The sequence below is a fragment of the Protopterus annectens genome, chromosome 12.part0 (genome assembly GCF_019279795.1).
Source record: "Protopterus annectens isolate FY-2018-M chromosome 12.part0, PAN1.0, whole genome shotgun sequence".
Taxonomy (NCBI): Eukaryota; Metazoa; Chordata; order Ceratodontiformes; family Protopteridae; genus Protopterus; species Protopterus annectens.
Genome location: NC_056746.1, coordinates 437,340,141 through 437,360,140, shown reverse-complemented (window position 1 = coordinate 437,360,140; position 20,000 = coordinate 437,340,141). Strand labels below are relative to the sequence as shown.

At 37.5% G+C, this 20,000-nt stretch overlaps 1 protein-coding gene across 2 annotated transcripts in view; it reads right to left on the bottom strand.

Moving 5' to 3' along the window:
• The window catches only part of ELFN1 (extracellular leucine rich repeat and fibronectin type III domain containing 1), a 2,453,138-nt gene that overhangs the window by 391,097 nt on the left and 2,042,041 nt on the right, over positions 1-20,000 (bottom strand). For both annotated transcript variants that reach the window (XM_044089550.1, XM_044089549.1), the window contains one exon: positions 11,728-11,875. The gene's annotated coding sequence lies outside the window, so the exon portion shown is untranslated. The remainder of the gene's footprint in view (positions 1-11,727; positions 11,876-20,000) is intronic.

Below are 20,000 nucleotides of genomic sequence, written 5' to 3'. Positions count from 1 at the left end.
TTTTGTGGTTTAGACATTATCCGTACGATGAAACAGCATTCGCTATTTTCATCATAAGATAAGGTAATATAGATGCTCTGTCCCCAGCACAGAGGGATTTAAATCCTGTACCCCCAGCACTCACACGCATATCTTTAGATGAGGTTAGTCTTCTGCACCACCACTAGTTACCGGTGATGCTTTTAGCATATTAGCTTAAGTCTTCAAAAATTAGAAAAAAAAGTTAAAATAAAAGTAAAGAAAAGGGGCAGAGTTCAAACTCTATACCCTTGACACAGAAAACAGTTTGTCAAGTAGGAACATTAACTCATTACTCCATTTGAGAAGCTAGTTCTATAAGCTTTGGCTTACATAAGTATGAAACTGTAAATGTCTAACAATATTCACTGATTGCAAAGGACGGAGAGAAGGATGGGTGTGTCTGTGTGGCAAGGAAGCTTCTGGCCAAAGCCAGGAAGAACACTAGACAACACCAAAGAGAATTTTTACTATTACTTGGATTCACTTAGAAATTTAATAGAGCAACATATCTAGCATCTTGGTGCACTTTTGTAACAATAACAACAGAAAGGAACTTCAGTATATGGCATTACTGACTATATGTAAGGATCCATGACTTATAAGGGGAGGGACAAAATTAACAAGATGAATCAGGAATATCGTTATAACTCAGGAACAGGTAAGAGGTATGTAGATGTGTGTGGTATGTTGATGTGTGTGTCTCAATGTGTACAAGTCAGTGGAAGAGTGGCTGGGGTTACCTGTGCCAACATGGTTCATGGGTCATCACTGGTGGCTATCTCAGGAAATTGCTGATTCATACTTGCAGTAGTTACAGATGGTTCAGAGACATGCTAGTTAGCCAATAGTGTCCTCACTGCAGCTAACAATATCTCGAAATCGCATTTTCTCACATTGAAGGAACAGTCCTGTTTGAATACTGCTCTCATTGCCAGCAGTCAGGTTCTTTATGAATCCGCAGGCATGAGTGGGCATCTCTGTTAACATAAATTTTGTATTTGTTAAAAGTGAATGAATGCAAACATTTGTAAGGTTGCAGTGGATATAAAAGGTCTGCCAGTTAAATTGTTGGCACTTCTCTTGATGTTCAAGAAAAATGAAAATTTCTTTTTTTAGAACAGATTATACGAGTTTTATTTCAGAAATGTTTATTTCAGTGCGTAATTATGGCACATTTCCAGTCCACAGTTACAGTAAGAGCGCATTTTGAAAAGTGGATATCTCTATGAAAATTAGTAAATTAAATAGATTAAATATCACCTCAGTTAGTTCACCAGCCAGTACAAAGACAGAGGTCTAAACCTGAGTCCTCTCATTCACTTCCTAGTTTTTCTGCTTTTTCTTGGGTCAGATTACTTGAACAAAACAAAGAGCACAACCACTGCACTCTCTAACAAAACAAACAAACAAACAAAAAAAATTCTGTGTGTTTTTTTTTCAAAAATACAAAGAACAAGCAATACGATTCCCTGCAACTTTTAATTTGGACTCCTTTACCAAACAGTCCATTACTTAAAAAAACATCTCAATGCTCAAACAACTATGAGGAAAGGGCAAACGTCCTTAAAGAAATAACCTGATATCACACTCCATTTAAAATATTTTACTGCCACTGACAGTACAACAGAACTGAAATGAATAACCCTGCACAGCATAACATCAAACTGCAGCTGCAATGTCAGACATGAACTTTGAAATATGTAAGAAAACAGTGTTGAAGAGGCACTTTCCAACTTTTGTTCTACGCCATAACACTGAGCCACAATTGCTTTTCAAATTTGTATAGTTCATACAATAATGTCCAGCAAAAAATTCAGTCAGATAAAAGTAAAGCACATCCAACATACGGCACTTCTCTTTGATGCTAATTCAGCACTCATTCTTTCACATTAAAGACTTCAAAAAAACTGCATTTGATTTAACACGCTCATTCTTCATTGAGCAGTGGATGCCCTCCACTTGTGCAGAACTTTTGGTCACAACCTCCTCCCACAATGGCACACTTGTGGTTAGGTCCTCTGTGTACCTGCTGAGGGATTTTCCTTTTTGTGTATTTTTCCTGGTATTCTGTCCCTCTAAGGTAGTAAAAATATTTAGTTTGCTAAACAGAGTATTTCAGAGAACAGCTTCCTTCAGCTAGGATATGTGAAAAGCTGTAACAACAGTGTCACATACCAGTATTACTGATGTCTGACATTTCAGCTACACTTCATTGCTAAAGATGTGCTACTGTGCATTCATGACCCTTAGTTAATATTTTATTTTTCGTAATATTTGAATAATTATTATAATGCTTTGAAATAAATATAAATGTTTCTGCACTGCACCTGCAATGAAAAGACTTATGAAGAGTGATGAAGCACACTTCCTGCAGCAAATTCTGGTCTGACTTGCTCTAGCTTCAAGCTGTTCAGTCCTTTACATCTGCTGGTGCTGGTGCTGGTACTGGTGAATGTGCCTACGCTTATGTCAATAATCCATGCTCTTCTGACTAAAACAATAAAAAGTGAAACAGAACATGGGGGTGGGGCAATACAGAGCAGGAGGACAAATTAATATTTGGGTGGAACAGTAAACATTGTAAAACCTCAGCCATGTTTATACTGACTTGTATACCTCTTTAAAACGAATGCCAGGAAGCAGCCATAGTTACAGAAAGTTCTAAATCTTCAGCTTAAATGTCACACCAAGTGTTGCATCTGTTTGCTGAAAATCTTCTAGCAAAATAAATTGAAATTGCCTCTGTGTAATGATATTACTGACGGATAAAAGGTGAAAAAAATGAAACCTGTCTTCAAGCTGATTTGGAGCAGTGAGTACATCCCTGGAAATGCACTCATTGCTGGCAATCGGTAGCATTAAAAAATACTTTCCAGTCCTAATCTTGCTTTTGTATTCTATACCTCTCCTGCACTGAAACAATTTCCTCCCTCCCACAGTCTGTGAAGAGGTTTGCCCTACAATGCTCTGTACTGCATTACAACCCAGTTGGGATTGCACCAGCAAATTCTTTATGATGGCTATTACATCATTATCACACGTAGCCTGGCAGAACTCCACCAGAGACATGCATTCATATCTGCAGAAACAAAAGGACAAGACTAAAGGGACATCTTGTCAATTTTAGAGTACAACTGTCCGTATTACAGCAATTCTGAAATGCTTCCAGTAAGGAGCACAGCCAATGTGTAAAAATGCCTGACCCTCTCAAAAAGACCTCGAACAAGATACATCTTACTTATTATGGTTCAAAGCTGGCCACCGTTCTAGCTGTTTCATTCGATCCAATTACACAGGTAAAACTGTTCTGAATGTTGTTAGCGTCAAAGGATTTATATACTGCAGCAGTGGTATAAGAATTCACAGATGCAGGTGTCTCATATTACAATAATAATAGTAGTAGATGACATAATGAATACTCACATCTCATTAGAATCTAAATTCTAATGAAATGTTTATCAGCTGCAAGCAAAGCCCTTTTATGGTAATAAAAATAATTCAGAGAATTGTATATTTAATATTACATAATGCTTATATTTACAAATTTGAGCTCTTTAACTAAGTTGTTCAGCTTGGTCCAATGATTTTTCCTGCTTACTACTACTGGTATCTCCTTTACCCATCTTTTGTATAAAAGTGTCTGAACGTCAGTGGAGAATTGTCAGCATTCACTGAAGAATGATAACACCTGCAAACAAAAACACTAAACCAAATGCCTTATTTTGCTTTCTTTTTCTTTTATTTGTTTTTGGATTTCTGAAATGATACCTAAGTATGGGCATGAGCGTGAGGATGCAGGCAGTAGAAATTCTTATTTACTTATTTATTTGTATATTTATGAATGGTATCTGAATTCAAATCCCATGACAGATTGAAGAGAACAGCAGTCTAGGTGGAAGACCTCAAACCACTGCTCCTTGAAGCCTCTCTAGTGGCATAGAGGGATAAATACCTAGCTATGACCCAGGTGAACTACTTTCAATTAGCACCTTGGCTGACTTACTGAGCAGCAGGTGATGTGCCCATCTTGGGAAAGAGGGTACTCATTGATGATGCTCTTAAAGGAGATATGTGGTCCAAAGAAGGGAGTTGCCCTCGAACCTAGATGATGAGAGTGGCAGGCAGGGAATGGGAGTGGTTAGGCCATATAAAAGGAAAGCCCCTCCCGGGCAGATAGCCAAGCCCACAGGATGCCTTTAGGATCCATGACTATTCTCAGCAATACCATAGTAGTCTTGGGTTGTAGGAGAATGGCTAGTAGACCTGGCATGGACATGGGGCTGGACATGGAGCACTGGGGCCAGGCTAGTAGGATGAGGCTGAAGGAGATAATGACAATGAAGCATTGCTTTGTCACATTAAGATGATGTGGTTTGAGTATTTTGTGAGCATGGTCCTGCACATTCTACTTGGACAGAGCCTTAGGACAGATTCAATATATATCACGTGGATTATGTCTCTCAGATTGCATTTGGAATGGCTGGTTACTCCACAGGATTAGTTACAGACTGCTGCTAGAGTTTGGAAGTCTGATCTACCCTGCTCTGCATGCTCTTGCCATGACCCTCACCAGGAAAGTGGTTTATGAATTAGGATTCTGAAATGGTACACCTCTTGGGCCACAAGAACTGCAGAAAGTGTAGTTTATATACTGACAGTTTACATTAGTCAATTCAACTTGGGTATTTTTGGGAGGTGGGATGAAATGAAAGTGCTTAGGGAAAACCAGACAAATGTGAATAAAGCATTCAAACTGCACAAAGACAGTGATGTCAGGAACTTTGGCCCCTGGTAGTATGAGGAAAAAACCTTCACCAGTGAGGCATTAAGCTACCCAAAGTACACATGATGCACCACCACAACTGCAGTGTATGCCATGTAAAGGATTATTCAGAGAGAAATAGTAGGTCCAGCATAATAAGGTGTCTGTAGTAAAATTGCATTCATGCTGCTGGCATGGCACATCTGGTCATGGATTGTACTATACAGGCAATTCCAGTCACTATGTGGATTAGATCCAGCCTAGAAGAGATGCCCCAGTGTGACGTAGTTAATCTGCACTACAGAGAGAAGCAAACATGCCATAAGAGTAAGAAAAAGCTCGGGAATGTGGAAAAGTAGTAATCCATACAGAGGTGCTTGTTTTTGACCTGAAACAATCTTAAAATTATAGTAGCCCACTTTCCAGAAAGAGGAACAAACTCATGGGTCATGCTATAACATGTTATATACTGCCTTAGTAGACACAGCACAGGGAAAATGAAGGTCAACATTATGAACACACATACACACACACACACACACACACACACACACACACAAATGCACAGGTGAAGTAACATAAATAAATATATGGTTCTGTGTATTTCATCATACGTTATTTATTTAGTTAGCAGGATTATTTTACAGACCTGTCAGTTTATTACAGGATGATAGCATTTGTTTTACAGGATCGCTTTTAAGTAGGCAGTGGCATTTTGCCCTTCCCACTCTTTTGCAGTCTCAGAGTTAGTATATATATATATATATATATATATATATATATAGCTAGCAGGAGATGTGGGGAGTACAGACCCATACATGAGGGTGCAGGGAAGTATCTTTTTTGTTCGATTAATTGAGTTTTGACCATTTTTGGTTCATGTAGTGAATGCCAATTTAGTAAGTTAGCAATGTAAAAACATTGCAAATATATTATTCTAGTATCCATAGGAGCTAAAGAGCTATTTTCAAACTTCATTCCAGTGGCATCATTTGAAAAGAGAAAAGGGCAGGATGTCACAAAATTTGCACATGCATAGGAATGACTCATGAATGCAGAAGTATAGTGTTTACCCATACCAGTGGTGACATGGGATCAAACAATGTTTTGGATGCTGGGCATCAGTGAGGAACTGACGACATGTGAAAAATGTAATCCACTACAACAGGAGACCAGTGGTATAAAGTGGACTATAAACTACTCCGACAAGGCATCCTTAAGCAAACAGTTGTACATTTAGTTATATATAACAGGTCACAACAGGGGATGTAGGTGAAAAATTGAAGAAAATACCTCTGCAAGTTCAAATGTATGATGGATTATACAGCTCCCTGCTATTCTAGACACTGTTTTCTTATCTGCAAGATGCATTTCAGATTCTTCTTTCTTGTGGGTACCCTCATTCCACTACACTTGAAAGTCTTTTTCAGCAGAACAACAAACAGGCTATGTGGGACACCACCAGGTCCAATAGTCTAAGTGCAGTTATGAGATGAGGGGCTAAAACATTAAGGATTATTTATTTACCTATCTGACTTTTGTTAACCGGATTAGTCCGATTGGGTAGAAACCCTTTTGCAGCGGAGACACAAGGAGACAAACCTCTATCATTACAAATAAATAGTGATTAACAACTGTAAATACATAAGGAAAAAACAAAGTTAAAAAGAACTAACATGAAATAACTAAGAAGGTTAATTACTTTTTGTTTTTTTTTTGCCTGTAAGACAATAATTTGAAGAGACATATAAAATGCACATATTCCAAATTAGCTAAAGGTAAGTCAGCTAATAAGTCAGGATAGAAAAAAAATGTCAGTGTTCTCAAGACAAAGAATATTCATAATTAGTACACCCACCCCTTTCACTTCTGTATGTCCCAAACATGTATTTGATATCCAAGACTACAGTGTAACACAATGCCATTCACATGGGGTTTTGTAGACAAGCTGCATTTATTTATCAAAGCCACTTTACAATACTAAAGAAAATTCATTTCAGGTAGTAACAGTTACACATGATGGATAACTCTAAGGTGTATAATCCCAAACAGAAACCACATATTAATCTAATTTGTAAATCAGGTCTACCTACTCATCCTTTCTCACACGTTAACCTTAAGTCTACCATAAGCCAAATTCTACACATGACATTACTAAAACTCCCTTTCCTTAACAGTTCTACTACTCAGACAATGTCTCATCTGAGTTTTGCAGCTGGTGTTTACTGTTATAGAGCTGTTTTAGTGGGACAAGTGTTCTATGTTTTGTAATTTGCTCTTAGTATTGTTTTGCTATTCTCTGTTTTTGTCTCCCCAATTTCAGAGAGAATAAATCAGAATTTCTTAGCCAGATTAATAATAGTAATAATTAATAATATTAATAAATAATATTATCTGTAATAATATTAATAAATAATATTAATTAATAATAATTCTCAGTATGGGAAGTCTCTGGGACAGGAACTTATGGTTAAGACATATCAGACGGGTGGAACAAGTCCTTTCCATAACACCATCACTATGCTGACAAAGTATGGCTGGAATTAGTTGTAGGGTTAAAGGTTAAGAAAAGGAAATCATGTCCCTCAAGTATAGGACAGGTGGAACAAGGGGGTGAGGTTCTTTCCATAACACCACCACCATTCTGGTGAAGTATGGCTAGAATTAGTTGTAGGGTTAAAGGTTAGGAAAAGGAAATCATGTCCCTCAAGTATAGGACAGGTGGAACAAGGGGGCGAGGTCCTTTCCATAACACCACCACCATTCTGATGAAGTATGGCTAGAATTAGTTGTAGGGTTAAAGGTTAGGAAAAGGAAATCATGTCCCTCAAGTATAGGACAGGTGGAACAAGGGGGTGAGGTCCTTTCCATAACACCACCACCATTCTGGTGAAGTATGGCTAGAATTAGTTGTAGGGTTAAAGGTTAGGAAAAGGAAATCATGTCCCTCAAGTATAGGACAGGTGGAACAAGGGGGTGAGGTCCTTTCCATAACACCACCACCATTCTGATGAAGTATGGCTAGAATTAGTTGAAGGGTTAAAGGTTAGGAAAAGGAAATCATGTCCCTCAAGTATAGGACAGGTGGAACAAGGGGGTGAGGTCCTTTCCATAACACCACCACCATTCTGGTGAAGTATGGCTGGAATTAGTTGTAGGGTTAAAGGTTTGGAAGCGGTAATTGTGTTCCTCTACCAATTTGCTTAGTGTTGGTATTTTAGGTGTTTTAATAGTTATATAATTTGACAAGTCTTTGAGTTTCTTCAAACCAAAATAGTAAAAAACACATGTACTGTTCAATAAAGAATGATATATGAGGAAAATGCAGGCTGAAAACTGACATTATTGGTTCAGCTGGAGAAGCAACTAGTCAGTTAATGCTTGTTTTTATTCCTTTTGTGGCATAAGGTAACAGAATAATCCAGAATACAATTTCTGATAGCCCCAGCCTAAGACTTTAATTAAAATGGCTAAAAAATGGTAGAAACAAAAATGTTCTATAAACATTTTCAGTCATAGTACCTCCTAAGATTTTTTTTTCTATATGAATTTTATATAGTTTCCTACTACCGGTTGACTGCCATGTCTCTTCCTAGCTGCCTAAAAGGTTTATTTCTATGTCCGGGGCACTCGCCAGTGATGGCAACAGCTGGCCAGGAAGATGCCATCATTCATACAGGCAGCATCAGCAGTGGTTTCTGCCTTCATTGACAGCTGAAACTGACAGCATATTATGGACTCACCCTCTTCCATAACTTTCACCACAGGAACCACTATGTCCTCCCAGAATGAGCCCATTCTCCTGTGCACCAACAATGAGCGTTACTGCAAAAATAACATGGTAGTCAAACACTCATCCCTAAAACATCCTTTGTATTGCTCTGCCTTATCAGAGGGATTATGGCAGAAGAGAGCTGTGGTATCTCATCTCCTCCCTAAAGATAGGTATGTATGGGAATGAGTCAAAGTTAGTTACAGAGAATATAAAATGTTTGAATGCTGTTCAATGAAACTAGTTTTACTGACAGTGGAGGTTGCCTCTTTCTACAGTGTTGTCCACCCATGGAGTTGGTATATATACAGCTGGAGGTGTGGGGAGATTACCCCCATATGGGGGTGCTGGGGGATTTTGTCCTGTGCCTGCTAAGTGTAATTGAGGTGAAAAGTATTTCAGTTATTTACCTTCACCAAAACTAACTTCAGCAAGTCAACATGAATCTGCATGCGCACAATCTTCCTATACAAGCCCTAACAGGCATGTTTCTTAAGATTTCAGAGCCCAAAATCAAGTCGGCCCAAGGCCCAACACGATGAATCACTGAAAACTATGTAATATGAAAAACATGCCCTTGAATCAATGAACAGGTTATTAAAATAAAAAATACAGCTTTCCACCATTTTTTATAAAACATTTGACACAACTGAAAAAATACCTTTCCTACACTCAACCAACACTGCTGGACATCTATAGAGAACTCAAATAGACAATTCACAAGAAGTCTTTTAAAATCTTCAAAATGTATTAAAGATGCCTAAAAGAGATGCACAAGGCAATATAGCTAATCAGGAAGTAATATAACACTTGTATGACATGAATTAAATGATTTAGAAAACTGTATAAATCACATCTGAAGCACTAGATAAAAATGAAGGCTTGGACAAGCACTGACAAGAAGTGATAAAGGATGGCTGCTGTCTCATATTTAGGTTACTGGTAAAATATAGAACATTCACTAGGGATAACCTTTGCACTGTGTGCTTAAAAGTTAGAATGTGCATTTGATTGAATGCATGGACTTTTTGAGGTGTGTGTGTGTGTGTGTGTGTGTGTGTGTGTGTGTGTGTGTGTGTGTGTGTGTGTGTGTGTGTGTGAGTGTGAGTGCACACACACTCATGCGAGTATGTAAGTGTTAGAGTTAGATTAGGGATTAGGTTAGGCTGTAGATGTGCTGTTTGTCTTTATGTATGCTTTTTTTGTCTGTGTGTGTGTGTGTGTGTGTGTGTGTGTGTGTGTGTGTGTGTGTGTGTGTGTGTGTGTGTGTGTGCGTGTGTATCTAGGTTAGAGTAAGGATTAACTTAGGCGGTAGATGTGCTGTGTATGTTTGTGTATGCTTATGAGTTATTTAATGTGTTCTGTGACCAAGATGTCTTGTGTGTTGAAAGTGTTAAAGGAAGACTTTTTCTAATGTTAGGAGTAAGGTTGGGGTTGGGGTTAGGTTCATAGGTTCATAGGTAGGTACTAGGCTATCTGCCCTGGGGCCTATACAAGCCCAACCAAAAAGGTACCCTGGCTTTTGCCACCCAAGAAAATTATTTGACTGTGCCACTGTCGAGCAGAGCCACAGAGGTTATCCCCGGGGGTGAATTTTCTATTTCCCATCCAGTTATCAAGATTTTTCTTGAAGAGTGCTAATGAGGAGCTTTGTTTGATATAGATAGGTAGTTTATTCCAGAGTATGGGAAGTCTCTGGGACAGGAACTTATGGTTAAGACATATCAGACAGGTGGAACAAGTCCTTTCCATAACACCATCACTATGCTGACAAAGTATGGCTGGAATTAGTTGTAGGGTTAAAGGTTAGGAAAAGGAAATCATGTCCCTCAAGTATAGGACAGGTGGAACAAGGGGGTGAGGTTCTTTCCATAACACCACCACCATTCTGGTGAAGTATGGCTAGAATTAGTTGTAGGGTTAAAGGTTAGGAAAAGGAAATCATGTCCCTCAAGTATAGGACAGGTGGAACAAGGGGGTGAGGTCCTTTCCATAACACCACCACCATTCTGATGAAGTATGGCTGGAATTAGTTGTAGGGTTAAAGGTTAGGAAAAGGAAATCATGTCCCTCAAGTATAGGACAGGTGGAACAAGGGGGCGAGGTCCTTTCCATAACACCACCACCATTCTGATGAAGTATGGCTAGAATTAGTTGTAGGGTTAAAGGTTAGGAAAAGGAAATCATGTCCCTCAAGTATAGGACAGGTGGAACAAGGGGGTGAGGTCCTTTCCATAACACCACCACCATTCTGATGAAGTATGGCTAGAATTAGTTGTAGGGTTAAAGGTTAGGAAAAGGAAATCATGTCCCTCAAGTATAGGACAGGTGGAACAAGGGGGTGAGGTCCTTTCCATAACACCACCACCATTCTGATGAAGTATGGCTGGAATTAGTTGTAGGGTTAAAGGTTAGGAAAAGGAAATCATGTCCCTCAAGTATAGGACAGGTGGAACAAGGGGGTGAGGTCCTTTCCATAACACCACCACCATTCTGATGAAGTATGGCTAGAATTAGTTGTAGGGTTAAAGGTTTGGAAGCGGTAATTGTGTCCTCTACTGATTTGCTAAGTGTTGGTATTTCAGGTGTTCAGTGTACAGCATTTAATCCCTTGCAGTTTGAACATTCAGTACTTTGATCATCTGAAGGTGAGCCCTCATATTTACAGATCTCAAAATAATTTTGATGCTTACCTTTGAACTAGTTTCTGCACTGTCTTGCATAATTCTGTTAGACATGTTGAATTTAGACATGCTAAACAAATTTCAAACATTTTTACATTTTACTTTTGAATCAGTTATTTGAGTTCTCTGTTGGTGATCAGCAGTATCCTATTCAGGTTAATATATTTATGTATTTGCATCAACTGTTTTAACAAATGTGTGCTGTTTAATCTTATAAAGTGGCTATTGGTTAAAATGAGCATTTTTCCATGTTCCTAAAAATTTAATATGAATGATGTTGTCTTTTTTTACAAGTTATCTCTCAAAACTGATTTTGTCCATATTCTGATTGCTGTACTGAAACAGTGGACAAACTGGAAAAATAAAAACACAGAACACCTTAAAATTATCCGTCTAAAGGACTAAGCTCTCATCTTCTTCCATAAAACATGGAATGTCCCAATTATTTTTTATTTCAGTTCTTCGCTCTTTATTCATCATATTCCTACCTGTATTTGATTCCTTCTATGATGATTCTTCTGTAATGGAATTACATCAAGAAAACAACAGGAGGGTTTCAGTTGCAAGGCAGCAAATAAAACGTCTGACAGGAAGTGTTACATTTGGAAGACCTCAGGAAATCAAACATCAGAGGACCTAAGTTGAAAAGAAAAAAAAAATTATTTTGTTTTATAGTTGATTAAACATGTATTGTGTAGCAACAACATGTTGAAGTATATTCTACAGAAATGGGGGTTATATATTTAAATATGAGAAGATGCTTTCCCTAATCTTATAACATGCACAGCTCTTCATAATGGAAATGAAGGAAACCATAGGCAAAATCTTAAATGCATGAATTAAGCCAAAAGTTTAATACATTTTGCAAATCTTTCATACCATAAGCAAAAGATTAATCACTTAATTTAATTTTGCAATTATCAATACAGTAAAGTATTTTGGATTGGCATGCAATTTTCTGCTTCAACAGACAATGGTTTTAGGTTAACGTTGATGAACTAGGTAATTAGTCATTCCATAACTAGGTCTACAGTAGCTTTAAAAATCTGCTGAATTCGTCTGATGAATTTCATTTTCACAAAAAGAGATTTAATAAGCATAAATCTTTCATTCAATCAAATAGATATAAAATGAAAATTGTACTCAAATGAGTTAATCAACAGCATAGAAACAATTATATAGTGCAGTGCTGACATTTTTAATTTCTGCATTGTCTTTATTTGTGTGCATGACTCTTTTTCTTGTTACTAACTGATAACAATTCCAGGATTCATCCAAGCAAAAAACAGTTGACTAATGTCACTTAGGTTTCTATTGGGGGTATTAAAACACTTCAGAAGTAATAGACAGCTATGTCATCATATAAACAACATATTTTCCATTCTGTTTGCCACTATGCAGAGCATTGGTTCCAGTTCAGCAACTGGTGTGAAGACACTTATACTCTGCCTTTTTAAACAACTGAATAGCAATAACGGTAACAAATCAGCAATCATCATGATGTCAATGAAGATGAACAAAGCCACAGGTGCTGGGACACAGATGTTTACATGGACAATGTGGAAATGAACGCTGCAGTAGCTCAAGGCCCAAGACCATTGAATTAAATTTGTGACACAGCACATTTTTCAAATTCATTGAAGTATTCACCTGCAACAGCTGAAAATGGTCTGCCATTTCTTTAATCAGTATTGATTGAAAAGAAACAAATGATTTTCTACTTTCCTCTGATGGGATCATCAGTCAGTGAGTATCAGAATGAGATGGACTGAAGCCAGGCTAGAAGGGGCACATACCTGAATAAAGATGTTACAAGCCTAGAATTAGGAAAGTCAGAGAGAAAAAAGCTGCAAATGATTGAGGATGAAGATAGATCTGGATGGAAACAGACCTCATAATGCAAAGAATGGGAGAATTATATTAGAAACCAAACAGTTGTGAGTGAAACTGTTAAAGAGTAATTTACTTTCATGTGTAGCAAAGGATCTGTAAGGAAAAATAAGCTCTGTTTAAAAATTCTCTACTTGTCAACATGGGCTAACCACCTGTTCTTCTTTTTTGCAGAGCAGACAGTATGTAGACAGGGCTGCCCTGCAAAACAAAAGCATGAAAAACAGCAAAAATCTTGTAATTTTAGGGAAAGAAATATTTTCTAACATAAGTGTGACAGAAAAAAGTATTAAATTAAATGAAATACTACAATGAAGTATCACTTTAGAAAAGTAAAGTAAGCCTCTGTTTTGATAATAAAACTATATATTTTTTTTGCATTCATTGTAGGTATGTTATATCTGGGAAAATATGGCAATTGTGTTGTAAATATCTCACTTTGGGCATATAGAAAGGTGACAACCATTAAGTTTTACATTTTCACCTGTGCATTTCACTCCTGCTCTGAAAGCATAGCAGAGAGAAGATGTCAGTCTACCCTATTACTAATGGGATGGCTGTGAACTTCCAAGCTGTGCACATTAAAAGTACATCACTTGAACAGAGTGCCTGAAGTTGTCATATTTCTTTGTTTTATTCCAGTCTTATTTTTTCTTTACCTGCCCATGGTTTGTAATACACCCACAGTTAGAAATCTCATTAGATGCAACTCTCAGTTAGTCACTGTAATATTAATTGAAACCTCATTATAGAAGCATAAGTCACGGTAGGAGAGTCACATTGAATCGAGAAAATGGCAAAAGTTGCCATGACAATCAAATTCAATACAGAAAATGGGAAAGGGGTTTGATGATGATGAGGGGGAGGAATTCATACTGTAGTAACAAATATAGAATACCACTGTAGGAAACTAATGCCATTTAAACTACAACTTCCCTGAGGTGTTTAGGTTTAGGGGATCAAATATATATTTTGCTGACTAGTTTAATTCACTTGCTATAGATATATTTCAGTATATTATGCATTGTCTATGCTTGGTCAACACACTGTAGAAAGAGTTATACTTCATCCATTTTTGTACTGAGAAACAGAACTTGAAAACTAATCAAGACAAATATTTTTTGTATGGCGCAAGATCACATGCACTCCCCTTATGTGGAGGTCTTGGTCCCACTCATCCTTCACTTATACATACTAACTCCATGGTTACATGACAGTGAGATCCTCCCTTACTTATTCACACTAACTCCATGCTTACATGACAGTGGGATCCTCCTTTACTTATACAGACTAACTCCATGGTTACATGACAGTGGGATCTTCCGTTACTTAACATACTAACTCCATGGGTACACAACACTGGGATCCTCCCTTACTTATACATACTAACTCCATGTTAATGACAGTGGGATCCTCCTTTATTTATGCATACTAAGTCCATGGTTACACAACAGTGGGATAAAGAAAAAGCACACTGTTGTAAACCTCTGGTTTGCAGAAAAGAAGTCAATGTGATTTCAATACACCACAGTAAAAACACATTGCACTAAAGCTATACACACAGAGTACCATTGAGAGTAGGAAATCCTTTCCTAGAAATAAATCAACTACTACTGTTTCAAACCAAATCTAAATCTTCCATAAAACTTCGGGCAGCTCTTTTTATCCATTCACAGACCTGACTCTTATTAACATATACACTGACAGCTACAAGATTGTAGATCCTGCAACAACTGTCTGCAAACAATTTAACATTTAGATACAAGACTCTCCTTCAAGCATTTTATATACTGTTCATAATGCAGCAAGAAACTAATTGTTAACCATACTGATCTAATGGATATTTTAACAACATAAAATGGTAACCGAAGCCTCAAATTCTAGTATTCTTTTCTGGCAGGCAACAAACTGCAACAATTCTGGTTTATAAACCACCCTCATTTGGTAGCCATACTAACTTCAAATTAAAGAAATGCTACATATTTCATTTGTTCAGGAAAGTATAGCGTTACAAATTAGAAAAATAAAATTAAACTGTAAGCTGCTCCTGTCTTCAGAAAAGAACACAATGTGAAATTAATTCATTTGTCATCAATCAGCTTGAAAATTAGGCTCCATATTATTAATAATACAAAATGGAGTCCCTGCTGTACAACAATGTGCTTGTTTTTGTGGTGTTGTTTTCCTTTTCTTTTTTTTTCCTTTTCTTTTTTTTTTTTTTTTATAAATAATAACAAACTCACATAGGAACTTTTTTATGTGGAATGTATTTCTGGAGCCAACAGAAGGACAAGCATGCATTTTACCCTAGATTTGTAGATACATTTTTATTTGGAAGATTACAGGGCCCTATAACATCAGCTAGGAGAAAACATCAAGTTGAAACCCGAAAGAGTGAAGAGAGTAATAATAAAAGGAAAGACCCGAACACATACACGATGAATAGAACTATAATCCCCCTTATCCTTTAATTCTAATGACTTCATGAAACACTCGCTATTGACCAAGTATGCCATCTACTTTCTTATAGCTACTTATGCAATGCAACCCCCCTTCTCCTGTATAGTACTTCAGCAATGCATCATACAACCATATAATGAAAGTGAATGCTTTTGACAGATGATATGGTAATAAACTAACAAGAGCACTTCTATGACTTACCTCTAACTATGGTGTTTATCCTAATCATAACCTCATTTTGTCTGCAATTTCTCTGCCACGCCTGTCTTTCTGACTTCAACCAGTACCAAGCAAAGTCTGAAATCACTTTTCTATTGTTAGAATCAATTTCCTACAAAAATACCTCTATATAATTTAATCCTTCTCAACAAAATTTATAGATTTAACTCTTACAAAAATAAAAGTTTGAAGTGTTTCAAATCTTGTAACCCCTTCATTCCCTGGTCGTTTTAGACCCTCTCCACCTAAATGTTTTTTTTTTTTCTTAGAAGAGTTCTCCAAACTGAATTTACTTCTTTATGCTTTAGTTTTATAAAATTCCTTTTTAAAATTAATTGTTCCACTTATGACCCCAGAAATTATTGACTAAATTTAAGAAATGGGGGCATACAAGTTACTATGTAAGAAAAGGTAAAACCGAAAATTCAAAAACAGAATTAAGTAGTTTATCTTTAAATTGCAATGAGCTGCCCCCCCCCCCCCATTTCAGCAAATATTGTGTTGTAGTAAATTTGTTTTACATTGTAGTATTCAGAATAGGCTGTTTGGTAAGTAGTCCTTCCTCTAATGTGGTTTAGCTCAGTTTCCCCCCCTCACACAACTGAGTCATTTTATAAATGAAGCCATCTGCTGGCATGAGGGTGGGGATGCAACCACAAAAGGAAGCTTTCTAAATTGTGGGGTAAAGGGTTTCACTTAATTATGTAATAAATGTGGTGGTGCTGCGGTAGTGTTGTCGCCTCATAGCAAGACGTTGTCCCGTTCGATTCTCAGCTAGAGCATCTTCTGTGTGGAGGTATACGTGAATGGGGCGTGCCTTCGTTGAAGGTTGTGTGTCAGGGCTAGTAACCCAGTACGTAAAAATCCACTACCAATAATTAGCAGACTGGAGTTCCGCTGTGGCGACACCTAACCGGGAAAAGCCGAAAGACACAAACAATGTTATTTGCAAAGGTCATCTATCATGACATCATCAACATAAATTTGAGCTACCTAACTAGTGTGCTTGGAATTTCAGTGTGCATTTCTCTTCTACAGAAGACACCCTTACTCTCAAACTTGTATATCCCAGTTCAGAGGTTGCACAACAGTAGAGAAAGAGACAGACTGCATTGCAACTCCACTCCAGATACAAGTCACTCTTTTCAAATGGAGCAATACTAATGAGCTTCAAAATGGCAACATCAGACATCTGAGCTACTCAGAAAAGTATTGAATGCCAACAATTCAGAGCTAGCATTATCCAGCTTAATTTGCCAAAACTCATCATTAGTACCACACAGAGAAAAAATTAACATCAACTGTTTGATGTGCACTTGTTCTCTTTCGATCCATTTAAGTCTTGAGAATTTATCCACATTCTCAGCTTGTCCTGCTTCATGACTGTTAGCATGTTATTTATGCATTCAATCAGTTCTTTTTGCTTACTTATGGCTCCCAAAGTTTCAAGGCACTTTAATTCCTGTTAACTTTTTTCAGAATTTTTCTTAGAACATGAATAACTGGTATTGCATCAATAGGAACTTTAATGTGATGCGCTAGTTGCAAACAAGCCAAGTCCTGAAATAAATAAGAATATGTTTGTAATGTAAAATCAGAACCTTGAAACACACACTCATCACTTTGGAATTATGTTTCAAACTTGTAATGAACTACTGTGATGGGTGCTCCAGGCATCTTTGTTACTTATCACGTTCTCATCCACCACTTACCATAAAACTGATTCCTTCCTTGTACTTCACTTGCCCTATGACTATGCTAAGTTGGGCCTTGGTTAAACTTTAATTTTCCTCTCGATCTAACTTTGCATCCCTAAAATTGTCTATTCACAGTTACTAATGTTAACTCTGATACCCTCCAACCTTATATTCTTTATTACTACTGTCTCTCTGACATTCACTAATCGTTCTAAACTCACTAAATTATACTATACACTTAAATCTGCTTACTATTTATTATACCCTACCTGTATTTTCTTTTACACTCTGTCAATCAGATTTTCCTCTCTGTTTATTTTTTCTGGTCATAATCACGTACGTAACTGTTATCCCAATAGTACTGGATATACTATTGACTTTTTATGACAGCATTTTTTGTTTCTTGTACATTGCTGTGTTATATAATGTAAGATATTTGAACATTAAAAGGAATAATTTAATTGCTAATCATTATTGTGATTGCCTAATATGTGTAAACCTTTTATGTCTATATGTGGACCCCCCACCCCAGTCTCGACTGATAAAGGGTAATTGTTAACCCAGTCAGACTATTTCAGTAATGCAACCCAATAAATAAATAAATGTGCCTTTAGTCTGACATCATGTCTCCCTGCATCTAACAGAGCAGTAACCTGACGTTCATAAAGATGAATAGCAATGCAACTCACTGCATTACTACAGGATGAGTAGCAATGTGACTCACTGCATTACTACAGGATGAGTAGCAATGTGACTCACTGCATTACTACAGGATGAGTAGCAATGTGACTTAATACATTAGTACAGGATGAGTAGCAATGTGATTCACTGCATTAGTACAGAATGAGTAGCAATGTGACTCACTGCATTAGTACAGGATGAGTAACAATGTGACTTACTACATTATTACAGGATGAGTGGCAATGTGACTCACTGCATTAATACAGGATGAGTAGCAATGTGACTCACTGCATTAGTACAGGATGAGTAACAATGTGACTTACTACATTATTACAGGATGAGTAGCAATGTGACTCACTGCATTACTACAGGATGAGTAGCAATGTGACTTAATACATTAGTACAGGATGAGTAGCAATGTGATTCACTGCATTAGTACAGAATGAGTAGCAATGTGACTCACTGCATTACTACAGGATGAGTAGCAATGTGACTTAATACATTAGTACAGGATGAGTAGCAATGTGATTCACTGCATTAATACAGAATGAGTAGCAATGTGACTCACTGCATTAGTACAGGATGAGTAACAATGTGACTTACTACATTATTACAGGATGAGTAGCAATGTGACTCACTGCATTAATACAGGATGAGTAGCAATGTGACTCACTGCATTAGTACAGGATGAGTAACAATGTGACTTACTACATTATTACAGGATGAGTAGCACTGTGACTCACTGCATTAGTACAGGATGAGTAGCAATGTGACTCACTGCATTAGTACAGGATGAGTAGTAATGTGACTCACTGCAATAGTACAGGATGAGTAGCAATGTGACTTACTGCATTAGTACAGGATGAGTAGCAATGTGACTTACTGCATTAGTACAGGATGAGTAGCACTGTGACTCACTGCATTAGTATAGGATGAGTAGCACTGTGATTCACTGCATTAATACAGGATGAGTAGCAATGTGACTCACTGCATTACTACAGGATGAGTAGCAATGTGACACACTGCATTAGTACAGGATGAGTAGCAATGTGACATACTGCATTAGTATAGGATGAGTAGCAATGTGATTTACTGCATTAGTACAGGATGAGTAGCAATGTGACTCACTGCATTAGTACAGGATGAGTAGCAATGTGACTCACTGCATTAGTACAGGATGAGTAGCAATGTGACTTACTGCATTAGTACAGGATGAGTAGCAATGTGACTTACTGCATTAGCACAGGATGAGTAGCAATGTGATTTACTGCATTAGTACAGGACGAGTAGCAATGTGACTCACTGCATTAGTACAGGATGAGTAACAATGTGACTTACTGCATTAGTACAGGATGAGTAGCAATGTGACTCACTGCATTAGTACAGGAGTTGCCTTTGCAGCTGTCCTGTGACATACATGTTCTGATTTGGTGCCTCTTCAGTAATGCCACATTTAGTTTTCTGACCACTAGTTGTGCTAATTGTTTAATCTATGCCAGCTAGTGAATCTCAGCTTGAATCTATTTTCAAAGTCATGTTTCCCCCCTCTGACTGTCAACCATTGTGCCTCCTCCTGTCAGACGTGAGGACATTCATTTCCTAGTGGTGAAGATCTTTTTTTTTCTTCAGATCCCCTAGAGTGAGGGACATACAGACTGGCCATCATACAGGCAAACTTTGGGGAGTTTGAAGGTCATACTGGCATTCTGGTAATGAGAGGTATTTTATATGAAATCCTGACCGCTCTCCTTGGATGGTAATGTTGGCATGTGTATCAGTATAGGGACTGCCTATGCCTCTCTAGCAATTCATGA